The sequence below is a fragment of the Triturus cristatus genome, chromosome 1_1, assembly GCF_964204655.1.
Source record: "Triturus cristatus chromosome 1_1, aTriCri1.1, whole genome shotgun sequence".
NCBI classification, from domain to species: Eukaryota; Metazoa; Chordata; class Amphibia; order Caudata; family Salamandridae; genus Triturus; species Triturus cristatus.
The window spans coordinates 67,085,825-67,098,300 of record NC_140579.1 but is presented as its reverse complement, the minus strand read 5'-3'; the positions used below and the strand labels follow the sequence as shown (position 1 = coordinate 67,098,300).

Sequence of the window (12,476 nt, the reverse complement as noted above, 5' to 3'; positions counted from 1 at the left end):
TCATCAGCAGAGGATTACGGTCGCGTGAGTTATAGTTGCCTACAGTAACTATAACGGGGGAATTTCATTGGTTTTTTATCAGTAAAATGTCCAGCTAACTATAACATGTGTGAAACCTATGGTTTTTTCAGTGAATTAGCAAGGTTTTTTAAATGCTATTTCCTAACTATAACGTGTGTGAAACCTATGGTTTTTTCAGTGAATTTGTACGGTTTTTTAAATGCTAAGTTACTTTACGCCATTTGTGGCGTGCGCGCCCACTTAACGCAGTTCGTTCCGTGCACGGTTTTTATCAACTTTAATAAGCCCTGTACATTTGGTGGCCTTCGGCCACCAAAAGCACAGGGGGTGAGGTCAATGTGGATAGTGTTTTTTTTATTTCGATTTTATAATTTCATGTTGCCAAAATTACGTTTTTTTTCTCTATTAATAAGCCCTGCACATTTGGTGGCCTGCGGCCACCAAAAGCACAGGGGGTGGGGTAAGTGTGGATAGTGTTTTTTTTATTTTTATTTTTTTACCGTAAGCGTACGGTAAGCTTAAGGTAAGCGTACGGTAAGCGTACGGTAAGCGTACCCCGCGAAATTGCCGAAAAAAAAATAAAACCGTTTTTGCTCTTGGGGGATGTTTGGGGACTCCGTCAACATGACTATGTGGGAGGGAGTTGTCAAAACAGCCCCGTAACATGTTTTTGGCCATCATGTTTGATAAACAACACTCAGTGCGAGAGACAAAATGGCGGACGCCGCTTCCTGGTTTCGGCCGATTCGAATGTTTACTAAGATCTAAGAGCCAATCAGAATCGCGCTCGCGCACGCCACCGTAAGCTTACGGTAAGCGTACGGTAAGCGTACGGTAAGCGTACCGTAAGCGGGCTCAGATATATATATTGATTTAAAGGCTATTTTCTCAGAATCTACTGAACAGATTTACACCAAACCTACAAAAGGCACTTCCTTGACCTAGGGACTACCTCTCTGCCAAATTTCTAGTAATTCTGTTCAGCCGTTCGGGCTGTAGCTCGTTCTAAAGGTCCTATGGAAAAATGCATGGGAAAAACGCGTTTTGGGACCCCCCTTTTATCTCAGCCCCCGCTTGACGAATCCCCCCGAGACTTTCAGGGTAGGAGCGGAGCGTAGCGCCCCACCTATTTTGAGAAATTCGCGAGGATTCGTCGACCGGCGCCAAAGTTATTCAAAATAGAATGTTGAGGTTTTCCTATGGAAACGTGGTCCTAACTATAACTACCTACTGGCGACCGCCAGTAGGTAATATATATATATATATATATACACACACACACACACACTTTTTCACACATAATGAACACACTTACCTTAAATACACTTACCTTGTGCTGTAAAGGCAATGTGTGGTAAAAGCATTGCATGGTCATGGATGCGTGGTAATTGCACTGCGCTGTGTCTGCTGTATGGTAAAGATGGTTCCCTTCATATGCTTGCAAATGAAATCTAGCAGTGTTAGTTATTGAAGGTGCAAAGTTTGGCATTGTGATTGGTCTGAGCACCGTAGTTCAGTGCTCAGACGGGGACTGGAAGCCTGTGCAGGTTCTCCACCCAGGCTGTATTACAGCTTGGGTGGAGAACATGGAAAGTCCACCTGACTGTTTGTCCGACCAAGCATTCATGAGCACTCACAAAGTGCCTCCCACTCCTCCCACTGCTCTGTGAGCAGAGCAGCCCTGCCCCGCAAAGCTGCAGCAGCAAGAAAAAATAAAAACGATAACAGAATTATCATTTTATTTTCCCTTTATTTACACTGCTGAGAAGCAGGAGGGCGACGCTCCTCCACCTTAGCGGAGGAGCCGCTACTGATGACTCTAGATTTTTTTTTTTAGTACAAACCTGAACAAGCACTCGAGAGGAATGAGTGATGGAGGCAAATTTAAACAGGCACTAATGATTACTGAGTAATGGGAACAGCTTAATAAGTAGTTCGATTGTTTTTCAAATATCTTTGAGATTTTCATTAACATGAAAAAGCGATGGGCAATAGAATAAACTCAACTGAATTTGAGTCATTACAAATCGATAGATATAAACAAGCCCCATGATTTGCTTTGTCTTACGACTCGTCTGGTTCCTGAAATTAGAGATATAATAATGGTTCAATGACATATCATCGAAACCGCAAATGGCTTAAGTGACCTGTGGCTTGATGCCTACTGGCTGCTGAGAAGAGCCCGCCGGCCTCTCCCGCCAACACCGTGAAAGCCTGGGAGTGAACACTGACCATCAGCTCTCAGTGGCAGGCCAGGAGTCCTCAGGAGCTCCCCCTATATGTACTATCGACAATGACTAACACGTGGTATTGTTACTATTCATGGCTCACACTTGGACTATGCCATTTCCTTCATCTCATACTCTAATATTTGCTGAAGAAACTACAAGTTATCCACAATCCGGCAGCACATTTTCTCTCCGGCCCATCTTGTTTTGCTCATGCCAGTCGTCTCATCCTTCAACCGCACTGGTTACCGGTTAAGCAAAGGAGAACATTTAAATCTCTTGCATTGTGTACAGAACACTCTTTGACCATGCTCTACCAATCGGCTTTTCATCCTCAAGCACAGGGTGGGTGGTTGCAGACTGCCATGTATTCCACCAAGCTCTGGCATGTCCTGGTGGGCTTGGACATGAGACATCCCTCCATAACTGCAGACCTCGCTCTTTCGTGAGGCCATGCATTTCAACAAATAAGTTACCTCTTTGCCTCATTAGCCTGTTCATTCTTTCGTTTCTTGCTCACTTCATACAGCGCCAAAAGACCCATGGTGTTTGTGTGCTTTATAAATTAAGTGAACAAATCTTAATAGTGATGGGACAAGCCTGCGTAGTTGTGGAATGTATTGACATATGGTGGGCATTCTGGTCATAATGCCATCCACAACGGTGTGCTGCTCGCATTGGCATATTGGCAGCAACTCCTGGCATATTGCTGTGAGGTGTTATTTAAACCAGCCTTAATGTAATAATTGCACTAGCAGAGTATTGGCAATTCTTGCCATTTTTATTACATGATCACTGCTATCCATTGATACCCCCACAATTCATTCAACACCTCCAAAGCACTCACGGATTCAACTATCCATCCACCTAGAACGCACTGACTTTTCACATATTCAGGCACGGAGTTACTTATTCATACATTTGCTCCCATCCTACTAACTGCTGAAATATAATCACCGTTTCAGAATTCCGAAAGTCCCTGAAGACCTGGCTATTCAACAGAACCCTGCCGACGCCTGGATACCCTCACTGATGACAAGACGCGCTCTACAAATCTACTGATTGATTCACAGCTCACCAAGTACATAAACTTGATAATCAGTGAAGAATCATTTACATTTCAAAAATGGTCATACCTATTGGCTTCGTCAAACTGTGTGAAGTATTTCTCTGACATCTGTTTCTACACTTCTGAATCTAGGGTCAGCTCCCAGTTATCCGATGACTGGCTTTGATTGTTTAGATTCTAGGGGGACCACATATGCAAACTCCTCAATAGAACTGAGATATTCATTTTGGTAAAAGTATTGATATTGGCACCCCTTTACTTCCTTCCACCAGAAACATACATTAACACAAAACAAGTTATAAAGCAACTAAAACTGTGTGTGGTAACACCATTCCAATGTTTTTATATGTTGGTGCGTCCCTGACATTTTCCTTCTTGTGACTAATGGGGGAACCCTGGTCTCTTACTCCTCTACCCTATTACTGTTTCCAGAAGTGCACACAAGATTCCTCTCACCTTCAGATCGGGCTTTCATGTTTACCTCACGTCTCATCTCAAGTTTTAACTGTCAGTAGCCCCCCCATGTCGCTCAACTCCAGCTCTGAGTGTCGGGGAGCTGCATTGCTTCTGGCCTCCAGATCTGACGGTCATGGTTTCCTCATCTCTCTCATCTCCATTTCTGAGGGTCTGGGGTGCCCTCACGTCGCTTACATCAGATGCGGACAATCAAGGGTCCCCAATGTCTCTCACCTCCTTCGACTGAACCACAGCGCCTCCAACGGACCAGCAGCTCTCCCACCACCTCCCAGCGCCTTGAGACCCTTACAGGCGAATAGTCGCACTTTACAAACCAATGATAGGTTGATTGACTTCCACTTCTGACTGTCCAGGGGACCCCTCTCCCTTGTTTCTTGCATCTCTGTTCACTTACTGTTCCCACCGACACAAGCAGGACTCCACTCACCTCCAGATCTGACACGGTCCTCCTTTGTTCAGCTTCCCGCGTATGCAGGTTCTCCAGCTCCTTTTTCAGTCGCTCCATGTGGCTGTGAAGTGTTTTCTGAAAGAACAGTTCACACATTAATTGAACAGGATAGCTACTGGATGTTGTTAAACAGAAGATGAGTCATTCATATTTATGTGCATCTGCTCCCCTCAATTAGCCACCTTTGCTTTGTAAAGGCCACAAATCGTGAAAGATGCAGATACTTTTTGTACAAAGGTCAGTGGTAATGCGTTGATCGAGTGCGAAAACGTCTGCACTTTTAAAGCCACGCTCTTCCAAGTTCTAACATCAGCCAGAGGTCAAAGTTCAGTAACCTTGTATTAGAACTTTGGACTCTGGGATTTTAGACTCCTTTTTCCGTCGAGCCTGGCGGCAGCGCGCATGAGCTGCTCGCTATGCGAGACTGCTGTAGTAGAGTATGGGAGGGAAGCTGCGCCCACTCTCCTCCCATATTTTTCATTGGCTTGTGTCATTGTCTTTCGTAAATGTTGCCTTCAGATTTGTTAATAGGCTTGTTAGTCTCTACTTAGTACAGCCTGGTCTTCATTTGTAACCTCCCATGGCTACTTGGCCCCTTTACTTCGGTTGTTACACCGGACCCGTTATTTCGTCTGTAAGCACTATTTACTTAATTGAGTTTCTCTTACTGCAGGCCGGACATGTGCTGCTTCAGCTGAAACCGTGTGTACTTTAAGCAGCACGGCCAACCCGTAACACGGACACCAGACGTCAAACAATTTTACCCCGCATTAACTTGTGTGTTTCATACCCTCCCCCACCCCCGCCAAAGTAAACTGGATTTGGAAATGAAAGGCAAATTAAGTCGTGTGAATTCCAGGTAGCACAAAATCGTGTGCTAATGGGCTGAAGCGGATAACACCACATCTGTGTTACATGTGATCTGCACCAAGCCACCTGACGGGTGGTTTTCAAAAGCCTGTTGTATTAACACCACCAATACCAAAGAAATGAAAGAAATTTACATTTATAACGCGCACTAATACCTGGAGGTGTCTAGGCACGGCCAATACCACCACCAACAATACCAATACTGCCACCACCACCACCAATACCGCCGCCACCACCAATACCACCACGCCACCAATACCGCCACAATACCACCGCCACCACCAATATCAATACCACTGCCACCAATACCACCACCTCAGCGCCTCTCGCTCTCTAGTAATAGCAGGAGCACTGTAGGAGGCCGGAGCTGCAGCTGAGACCATCTGTCCCTCGCTCCATGCCTGCCATAAAGCACAGCCTGCCCTGCACCAGGAAGTAAAGCCAGGGCCCTACTACAGCTGGAGTGTTTTATTAGGCCAAAGATAGCAATGACATTACGCAATGCCACACTACACACTCAAATCATGGAGAGGACAGGAAATAGCCCCCCCGCTCTTCCTCCTGAGCCGCAACAGTGTAATCACAGAGCAAAAGGTGTTGGAGGTCTTTGTTAGTGTTTATAGCTGTGATCATATGTAACTCTCACTTAACATTTTGTGTCTGTGTAATTTACAACACTTACACATCTTCAGGGCACTATTTATCACTACTTTGAAGACGTCGCAGGCTGGTCTCTTCCTCTGATATTTACAATCTAACAAGTGGTCGAGAAGGCCCTTTATTGCAATGCAATAGGTCTCGCATTTGCTATTAAGCTGTTAGTATTGTAAATGACAATGCCTTTTATTCAGGTTTTAAAACCCAAAACATAAATAAAAGGCATGGCCATTAACAATGCCAATAGCTCAAGCTCGAGTGAACGCGAGACCTATTGCTTTGCAAATGCTTTTTATAACCAGGAAGCCAAACCACAAGCCTCAGAATCCAAACCACTTCTGACAAATAATCCAGGAATGGCTGAAGCCAATCTTCATGGTATATGGACAGCAGTGACCTTTGGCACCGCATTTTCAAGGAAATCAGTCATGACCCTGCTCCCAATGGGAAGAGTCCAGGTCAAATTGCCAGGCCAGGTCCTCCCCGGACAAGAAGCAAGCATCCTGGGACCGGTTTCAGGGGCTCATCCCTCATCAGCCAGGCTAGCTTGAATGCGGTGGCGTGGTGAACGTGGGACCCTCGTCTGGGCATACCCAGCCCAATTAGGGCAACAAGTAACATGCTAGTCTGTGCAGTGCAGCCTAAACCTGTTGATGGTAAAGCCAACGTCCAGAACCTGTTCAATGACCTGGAGGAGCACACCAAGCATCCCTCTGTAACAACATGTGACTACCATCCATGCCCGAGCTAGTGGCCATACAGCGGTGGTGGCAGCATATTGATGTTTGGAAATCCCTGGTCCTAAACAGACCTTTTTGTTTCAGGGTAGGTGTGTAAAGTTCCACTGAACTGTAACGCCACAACCATTGCCTGACACTCCGTGTGCTGGTCGACTGCATGTATGCATGTTGGATGTGTGGCAAATGTATGGTGGCAAGACTCATTAGGCGATGAGAGAGTTATTGCTGGGACCAGTGATCCAATTTTGATTGCTCGTGGTTCAGCCTGGCACATGATGCGGAGTCGTTACAGCTTCTCAGTGGAAGTATATTGCCTGCATTTCATTGACTGGATGATGGAGAACCAGACAATGACGTGAGGGAGGATGCAGACAGGGCTACATTTGGAAATTCTACAATGACTTTAGCAAGGGATCATAGGGGAGAAGTTGTGAGCGGATTATGTTTAGAGATGAAGACATTTCTAGAGAAGGGCCATGTCTTTTGCTGTCCCCTGTTGCTACTTCAGGAGTTCTCTTGACTCCCAGGTGCAGAAACCTCATGCTTTATTGTGCCGATGAGGTGGCTACTCCGGCTTGGAGCCAGCATCATCACTGCCAGCTGTGAGCGTGATCACCCTGCACAAAGGCCTTGAAGCCAGAAGAAGACATCAGAAAGGAAACCACTTCAAAGTGGCTGCAAGATCGACAGAGGATCAACATTCCACCACATGGCAAAGACTATGAAATGGGGGACCCAAACCACGCCACATTTTTCCAGTACCAATTTCTTCTCGACCATGAAAGGGAGTGCTATGTAGAGTACTCAAAGAGCTGCTGTGAGACCAGGGCTGGCATCTGCAGGACAGCCAGTCTCCCAGAGGTAAGGAGCCATCATCTGAAGTCTGCACAACTTGCTAGAGAAGATGTGCGTCTGTATGAGGGATGTCCCTGACCCAACATGAGGACCCTATCTAGGAGGAGAAGCACAGCTGTGTGGAACATCCAGAAGAATCGGACTGATGTTTGTGGGTATTCCCTCCGTGATTCATTAGGAAAGTATGTGAAGCAACATCTACTTTAAGTAGCAGTGTACCGTCTGGCATCTGCCTGGGCATCCAGACAATGCAGTGAAGACCAATAGAAGGAAGATACAGCTGCCAAGAAACAGACCACTGCTGGCACCAGGGTACAGTCTCCGACTCGCTTTGAGAGGCCAGACCTTGGCAGCGACCCTGCTCCAACTGCTGGAGGAATCTGCCGAACCGCAATAACACTGGACAGCGCTCTGCATGGACAGGTAACACAAGGCTGAGCTTGACTGAGAGACTGGGTCTTGCCTCAAAACTGCACACTGAATTTCAGCAAGAAGCCACCACAAATTCCTTGGCAGGATTGTAAATCTTCCACACCGAGTAGGCCCAAGAGCTTTACAATTGGTTGCAACAGAATTCCATATCTGTAGTGTTAAGTACTGTTGCATTATTAAAGTACTTCTTTTTTTACAAGTAAGTTGTTGCCCCCCTGAGAAGCCTGTGACTGCTCGCCCTTGCTACTCTGAGAGTCAAGTGCAGAAAGGGTGGCACATGGCCCAGTTTGCAGAGCCATAGTAGAACAAACCTCAGGCCAAAAGAGGCACCGTGACCCTGGCCACCATGGTTGTAGCCCAGTAATGCCCGTTGTCCTGTGGACCTCCAGAAGGGATCTAACACGTGGCAAGAGTTAAACCTGTATCAAAAAGCATGGCCTGGGATGGGACGGCTAGACAGCACTTCGCAAGACTTGCCTCATCTCTCTGCCAATTGTGGAACACAGTGGGGAGTCTCTGGGCAAGGTTCATGTGAGCTTCCAGTCGAGGCCAACTCCTGCCCTGGCATAAACCTCTTGTACTCTTGGACAGCAGCAGGAGACTCAGGCCCCAGAGAGGAATGTGCTGCACGCCACTCAACTGTACATAGTTAATACACCCTGTGCTGTGGCATAGCTAGCAAAGAGGCCAAATACCATATGTGGTACCATTGGCAGTCCAGGCTTTTCGAGTGCATTGTGGGACCTGTAGTTTTGCTTCCAACATAGGAAAATTGGGTTAAAAATTCCCAATGTGCAAGGCGCACTTAGCTAAAAAACAAAAGTGGTAACACTGTCAAACATGACGCTGCTATGTGTTAGATGGTTGGCGTGAGGGGTGGGACTGCAGTTTCTGGTATTTATAATGAGGTGTTTCCAAGCCAGGCTTGCCCCTTTGTCTCCCCCAGATTACTGCTTCAGAGAGGCTGCTTTCTTCCCATATTTTGCCCCAGGGCTGCCCGCTGGGAGCAGCAGACGTTTACACAAAGGCTGTGACTAGAGGGCAGCCCGAGAAGGAGACTTCCAAACAACCCTACTTTGTTCTTGTTGCAGGTTCTTTGAGAGCAAGAAAGGGAGTGCTCTGTAGAGGGCCTGAGAGACTGCTGAGTAACCAGGGCCAGTGTCTGTCTTACAGCCTCCCAGAGGGGAGGGGGCAGCACCTGGAATCTGCATGTTCTGCCAGCGGGTCTGCGAGTGCCTGGCCTTGCAAGAGAGGAGACTGTCCAGGGGGGACCCAGTGTGTTCCTGAGGAAGAGCTAGGGACACCAGGAGTGCCAGGGAGAAGCCAGAAGATCCCTGTGCTGTGGGGGGTCTCCCGCTCGCTCTCTGCAGAGGCCTATGAACGCCTCAGTACATCCACCCAAGCACCCTGCAGTTTCTGGTGTTTATAATGAGGTGTTTCCAAGCCAGGCTTGCCCCTTTGTCTCCCCCAGATTACTGCTTCAGAGAGGCCGCTTTCTTCCCATATTTTGCCCCAGTGCTGCCCGCTGGGAGCAGCAGAAGTTTACACAAAGGCTGTGACCAGAGGGCAGCCCGAGAAGGAGACTTCCAAACAACCCTACTTTGTTCTTGTTGCAGGTTCTTTGAGAGCAAGAAAGGGAGTGCTCTGTAGAGGGCCTGAGAGACTGCTGAGTAACCAGGGCCAGTGTCTGTCTTGCAGCCTCCCAGAGGGGAGGGGGCAGCACCTGGAATCTGCATGTTCTGCCAGCGGGTCTGCCAGGGCCTGGCTGAGCAATGGAGGGAGTCTGCCTGGCCTTGCAAGAGAGGAGACTGTCCAGGGGGGACCCAGTGTGTTCCTGAGGAAGAGCTGGGGACACCAGGAGTGCCAGGGAGAAGCCAGAAGATCCCTGTGCTGTGGGGGTCTCCCGCTCTCTCTCTGCAGAGGCCTATGAACGCCTCAGTACATCCACCCAAGGGCCCCAGGCAGGCTGCACCCACCTCGCTGTGTGTGTCCACCCAGGCCAGGCCGCCTCTGGCTTGCAATATCAGCCCAGGTCGGGGTTACCGCTGTGTTAATGAGCACCGCTGTGCAATTTAAAGTGGTTTCTTTTTCCAAAAGACAAACACTGGGTCAGACAATACGTTGTTGTGTCTCTTGGGTTCTGTTGAGTCTGAACCCTTGTCTCCAACTACCCCCTGGGTGACCCATCTCTGCCCTGCGACCCCTTGAATAGGGGGGCGTCTGGTACCCTTATGTTTGGTACGTGTTTACTTTGGAATTCACAGAACAGGTGCCTGACACCGGTCTAGTCTCTCGCAGTTTTCGGGGTGTACAGCTCCTTCCACAGCACAGAGGGGGCGCGTCTCTAGCAGGCGGTCTGCAGGGCTCAGCATCAAAATCTATTTTCCGTTTCTCGAGAGGATGCGGGTTCTCTCTTCCTCGCCCCTCAAACACGCACCAGCTTTGTTTTCGATACATTTACAGAATGGAAACTAATAGTACCACATGTGAATCCAACAAAATAGATTTTTGTGGCAGTTCCCTCAAAGTTTTTCAATGGTCTGCCCCGCTCCTTTGCTCTTTCCTGCAGGGACAGAAACGTTCAACGGGAGGTGGACTTTACACCTGAGCTAAAGGTTTGTGAACCCGATGCCATGGGAGGCCAGTGGGGCACACCTCTGTACCAGACCGGTGGCATACACAGCCTGTACTCTTGTTCAGCCTTCGGAATGGGAAGCGCCGAGATCGCGACATTTCACATACATAGCGTGTACTCTGGATTAAGGAGCACACAGACAGACCCGACTCCTGTCACAAACAGGAGACATATGCACCCTGTGCTCTTGGGCAGCCTGTGGAATGGGAGAAGCCACCTCACCCCTTGCACAAACATGTAACAAACACCTGGTGCTCCTGGGCAGCCTGTGCAATAGGGAGCACACACACACAGGAGCCCTGTCTTTTCAGAAATCTGAGACATTTAAACCTTGTGCTCTGGGGCAGCCTGTGGAATGGGGCACACACGAGACCCCCAGTCCCATCACAAAGCTGGGGCATACACAGTCTGTAGTCCTGGGACAGCCGATGGAATGAGGATCAAGGAAGGGGCCCCAGCCGGCCACACACCGGTGGCAGACACCTGCGCAACCCTCTGCAGTAAACTCACCTTGTACTCCTGGGCAGCCTCCAGAATGGGGAGCACCGTGTGAGGCTTATGGTCACGTGACATGCTGCACACCACACAGATGGGTTTCAGGTCATCTTCACAGAACAGTTTCAGTTTCTCTTCGTGTTCTCTGCACAGGTTCTCTTCCCGGGGGCTCGCACTTGGGGGGTGAAGCTGTTTCAAGAGCTCCACCATGTTTCCCAAATGTCTGATGGGCCTCAAGGTTTTGTTCTTAGAGGTTTCTCTGCACTGGGGACAGGGGAAGTCTGTCTGCAGCCCCTCCCAGCACCGAGTGATACAGGACAGACAGAAGGCATGTCCACACTCCACGGACACGGGGTCGGTGAAATACTCCAGACATATGGAGCACGTGGCCTCCTCCTTCAGGCTCCGGAGCTGGTTTTCTGCAGCCATGATCCTGCAGAGGGGGGAAAGCGGAGTTCAGTTAAGTTTCTCACAGGGTGTAAAGTGGGTGGTTCCGTTCCCGCTTCCTTATAAACCCCACAGCACCTTTGTCCTTTAACTGACTGTTGACTCCGCAGGTGGAGCTCGGCTGGGAGGGAGTGTCTGCAGCTGAGGGGGGAAGGGAGCCTTCTGAGCTGGGAGTGTCTGCAGCTGAGGTGGGACAGGAACCTTCTGAGCTGGGAGTGTCTGCAGCTGTGATGGGAAGGGAACCTTCTGAGCTGGGAGTGTCTGCAGCTGAGGGGGGGAAGGGAACCTTCTGAGCTGGGAGTGTCTGCTGCGGAGGTGGGAAGGGAACCTTCTGAGCTGGGAGTGTCTGCTGCGGAGGTGGGAAGGGAACCTTCTGAGCTGGGAGTGTCTGCAGCTGAGGGGGGAAGGGAACCTTCTGAGCTGGGAGTGTCTGCAGCTGAGGTGGGACAGGAACCTTCTGAGCTGGGAGTGTCTGCTGCGGAGGTGGGAAGGGAACCTTCTGAGCTGGGAGTGTCTGCAGCTGAGGGGGGAAGGGAACCTTCTGAGCTGGGAGTGTCTGCAGCTGAGGTGGGACAGGAACCTTCTGAGCTGGGAGTGTCTGCAGCTGAGGTGGGACAGGAACCTTTTGAGCTGGGAGTGTCTGCAGCTGAGGTGGGACGGGAACCTTCTGAGCTGGGAGTGTCTGCAGCTGTGGTGGGAAGGGAACCTTCTGAGCTGGGAGTGTCTGCAGCTGAGGGGGGAAGGGAACCTTCTGAGCTGGGAGTGTCTGCAGCGGAGGTGGGAAGGGAACCTTCTGAGCTGGGAGTGTCTGCAGCTGAGGGGGGAAGGGAACCTTCTGAGCTGGGAGTGTCTGCTGCGGAGGTGGGACGGGAACCTTCTGAGCTGGGAGTGTCTGCAGCTGTGGTGGGAAGGGAACCTTCTGAGCTGGGAGTGTCTGCAGCTGAGGGGGGAAGGGAACCTTCTGAGCTGGGAGTGTCTGCTGCGGAGGTGGGAAGGGAACCTTCTGAGCTGGGAGTGTCTGCAGCTGAGGGGGGAAGGGAACCTTCTGAGCTGGGAGTGTCTGCTGCGGAGGTGGGAAGGGAACCTTCTGAGCTGGGAGTGT

At 49.5% G+C, this 12,476-nt stretch overlaps 1 pseudogene across 1 annotated transcript in view; it reads right to left on the bottom strand.

Moving 5' to 3' along the window:
- Window positions 1–11,445, bottom strand: part of LOC146869429 (E3 ubiquitin-protein ligase TRIM39-like) — a 175,209-nt pseudogene extending 163,764 nt beyond the window's left edge. The window contains exons 1-2 of the transcript XR_014959685.1: window positions 10,943–11,445; window positions 4,223–4,318 (exon numbers count right to left, since the gene is read on the bottom strand). The product of XR_014959685.1 is annotated as an E3 ubiquitin-protein ligase TRIM39-like (transcript). The remainder of the gene's footprint in view (window positions 1–4,222; window positions 4,319–10,942) is intronic.
- Between the last annotated feature and the right edge of the window lie 1,031 nt (window positions 11,446–12,476).